General features: G+C 54.6%; 1 non-coding gene across 1 annotated transcript; it reads left to right on the top strand.

Annotated features, from left to right (window-relative positions):
• Window positions 1–308: 308 nt before the first annotated feature.
• Window positions 309–381, top strand: TRNAT-UGU. Its single transcript has one exon. It is a non-coding gene; the product is annotated as a tRNA-Thr (tRNA).
• Window positions 382–3,856: the final 3,475 nt, after the last annotated feature.

Below are 3,856 nucleotides of genomic sequence, written 5' to 3'. Positions count from 1 at the left end.
GCGGTGGGCGGGCTGCGCGGGAGAGGGCACAACCAGAGCGGCGGGCGGGGTCCGGCAGGGAGAGGGCACAGCCAGGGCGGCGAGCGGGCTCCCGGCGCGTTCCGGCAGTTTGTCGGGGGGCCGGGAGCGGCTCCCGGCGGGCCGCGGGCTCCCCCCGGCGGCGGCGGCGGCCAGGCCGCGGTGCAGGGCGGGCCCTCAGGGGCCAGCGGAGGGCGGGGCCGGTGGCGCGGAGCCCGGGGCGCCCGGCAGGGGGCAGCGGGGAGGTCCCGGACCGGTCTTAGATACAGCCGGGACCATTAGTGTACGGCGGCTCCATAGCTCAGTGGTTAGAGCACTGGTCTTGTAAACCAGGGGTCGCGAGTTCGATCCTCGCTGGGGCCTCAGGGTTTTGTTTTTATGTTTTTTTCAGAGTGGCACAGCTTTTGACTGCACTCGCGACCAACGAGCCTGATTTTGGGTATTTTGGTGGTGGCGGACTAGAGCATGCGTGCAGGCTCCGGGGGCCTCCTGTTAAATGAAACGCTTTGGGAACATGCGTTCTGTAAAACCTGAATGTTAACATTACCAGCAGTCGCCAAATTAATTCATGGTTGTGCTTCGTGCCGGCAGGGGAGTGGGGGGGAACAATAACCTCTTTGGGAAGCAGCGTGGGAATGGCTGAGTAAATATTTGCACAGCTCATGTCGCAATTTCTCTGATGGCAGCTTTGGCAAAATGCTGTTAGGGGTTTAAAAGGAACAAATTGCCCCTGAGTGGAGAATAAGCTGGACAGGCTGTTGAGTTTATTTCTGTGCTGGAGGCTGGACAGTGGAGGTGTAATGATTCTTCGCCCCTTTCCCCCCGCCTTTTAGGTTATAGAAGGAGCTAGAAAGCTCCACACAAATGGCCTTGAGCACAACACTTCAAAGATACGCATTTGGGGTTTTTTCAGATACCTTGTCAGCAGGGTGTTTGGTTTCCATCACTGCAAGCACGGCAGCAATCGTTATCGCCGTTATCGCTATCAAATCGTTATCAAAGAGGGCAATTAATACACGCGCTCCGGTGAGGGGGAAGGCGCAGGCCCGCAGCACCCGCGGGCCCGGCCCAGGCCGCTGCCGCAGGCTGCGCCTCAGCGCGCCGCAGGTGTCGCGAAGATGCGTGGGCTGCCTCGTAGCACTGCAGCCGGTGTTACACCCTCAGCTCCTACCACAGCTTCTCTCCAGCCTCCTTCCTGTGCTGAGCGGAGATCAAAGCTGTGAGGATAGGATGTATGCGGCTGGATAAGTTGCCATTGCCGTGGTGAGAGGAGCAAGGGGCTGGCAGGCTATTTCTCCCTTATGACTGAAGTTGTGCTATGCCACACATTTGAATTTGCAGTATTTCGGGGTACTTACACATAGGAGTTTGCATGGAATGACTCGTTGTTTGCTACACTGCCTCCCCACCCCATCTGGGAAAACAGTGCTTGAGCCTAATCTCAGTTTTACCACCTGACTACATCCTACACAATTCCTTGGTTCAGCAGTCTTCCCAGAGTCCTTGTGACAGATCCATGGAGGTGGTGCTAAAACCCATTCCTTGGGAGGATTTGTTCTCTCCGGGGGATCTGGTCGGGGCTCGGTACAGCATTCCTGCGTTGGCACGGAGCCGGGACTGGCCAGGACCAGCCAGGGCACTCGCGGATCCCTGGGGAGGTACAGATGGCCTGCAGAAGTCACACGTGTACTTCAGGAGGCTGCGTGGACTGCTTCGTCTCTCGCAGGATCCTCCGGAACGAAAATGCAGGAGCTCCTCAGGCGCTGTTCCCGGCACAGCTCGGGGCGCCAGTGTCCGGCTGCAGGGGCTTCAGGCACAGGAGGGAAGGCCGTGCACCAAGGCTTGGCTGCAGAGTTCCGCGAAGCATCGTACGGACGGGGCTCAGCTGTTCCCGTTCGCTGGAGCTACACGTGTGAGCCGCCACGGCTGCTTCCCGGAGCGCTCGGTGTGCCCTGCGAGGCGGGGCTGAGCCCTGTGTCAGCCCCGGGCCGGCGCTGCCCCCGCCAGGCTGCCCCGCGGAGCCCCGGGCGCTGCCGGGCCCCGCCTTACATAAGCGGCGGAGCGCGGCCGATGCCGCCGGAGGCCTCCAGGGGGAGAGCCAGCTCCTGGGAACGGGAGGGCGGGAGGAAGGGAGGAAAGCCGGCTCCTGCGAGCGGGCGGGGCCGCCCCCGGCCCGCGCCGGGCCGTGGTGCCGGAGCGGGCTGCCCGCACCGCGGGGCGAACCCTGCGGCTCGGGCGCAGCCTGGCGCCGCCGCCGTCAGTGCCGAGTTTTTTGCGGGTGGGATCGAATTTTCATTTCCAAAGATGTTTCTTCACAATTAACCAGGCCCTGATAGCGGACTTAGGAGTCCTGGCGGTCGTTCTGCTGGCCCGTGCACAGCGCAGAGCGGGAGCCGCGCTCCTGGCCGCAGCCCCGCGGCGGAGCGGGCTGCAGCGCTCCGCTCCAGCCTTCCCCTGGGACTGGCCGTGCTCACCATGGCAGGAGCCGTCGGTGCCGCCTCTCCTGCCTCCAGAGCATCCACGCACAGGCACGAGTGGAAAGCAGGAGATACACCCAGGCCTTCCTCCGAGCTGCTCTTCCTTGCTTTCTCCATCCTCCATGGGACACGTATATACCATTCCCTGATCCCACCCAAGGAGTGACCCCAAAATTTCCTTCATCCTCTAAATGTGGAGTTAGCTGCACTTCATTTCTAGCTATAAAGGAAGCTTTATTAGTAGCTGTTGCTACTGAAGGTGAGAAATGTGTCAAAGCTTTGCTCAGAAACAATGAGGTGACCTTCACTAGGTCCAGTGATGCAGTCACTAGTGATGTCATTAGAAAATATCTGTACGGTTTGTTTCTCCAAGCTGTGGTGAGGAGCCTGGATAGTATTAATTGTGTTTCCATTTTGGACTGCTAGCTGAGCCCCTGAGAATTACCGTGGTGTCTGGAAAGACAGATACCTTCCCATCGCTGCAAGGCATTCTGAACTCAATGGAGATATTTCTCCTTGTTGTGTTTTTTCTGGAGAATTTATACCCATCTGCTCAGTTCAACAGCAGGAACCTTAGACAAGAAGAGATTGTTTGCTTCATGAGTCTATTATTTTTCTTTTCAGATATGTAGAAAAAAAGGATATATCTAAGCATATTTTACTGCGGTGTGATATCATTTTTCACAATGAGAATAGGGAGTCAAAGTCAATGGTCAGTGGAACTGGTTTTGTCAAAATGGCATATAATGAAATACAAATATTTTCAATATTCCACATGCTTTGATATTGTGCAGGTGCTGCCAAAACAACATGCATTTCTAAAGACCCCTAACAACCTCTCTCATACCCAACTTAAGGCACTTTCTAAACCCAAGATTAGTAAAGAATGTTTCTATTTGTTTTGTCAGAAAGGAACTAAAGAAATTCCCACTACTGTTTCTGTGTTATTATTCTGTGTATCTAAAGCACTTTCTACAAGTGCTTTAGTTTGATATCAGAATTTGGATTTGTGCCAGTGAGGTAAAGCCAAAAATGAAAGTTCAGGGGAGTTTTTTTCTGACCTAATGCAAGTACAACCATGAAGAAAGTATTCAATGAGCAGCAAAAAATGTTTATTTCTACTAACCTAAGGTGTTAACAGTAACACCGAAAGGAAAAATGTGTTTGTCTTCTAAAGATACAATGTTTAGTTAGACATTGCTCTTTTGCTTGTCTTCCAGTTGCTAAAAGAACACAAGCTATCCTGCTCTTGGTCAGGTTCTTCCATGATGTTCCACACTTTCATGCCTAACCTCCCATTTTCACAAATTTAACAGCCCTGTTGTTTTGTGTGGAGTTCCTTCCATAGGGTGTCATTAACA

Source organism: Pyrgilauda ruficollis, unplaced genomic scaffold (assembly GCF_017590135.1).
Source record: "Pyrgilauda ruficollis isolate IOZ18807 unplaced genomic scaffold, ASM1759013v1 scaffold28, whole genome shotgun sequence".
Classification (NCBI taxonomy): domain Eukaryota; kingdom Metazoa; phylum Chordata; class Aves; order Passeriformes; family Passeridae; genus Pyrgilauda; species Pyrgilauda ruficollis.
This window is presented reverse-complemented; position numbering and strand designations above follow the sequence as displayed.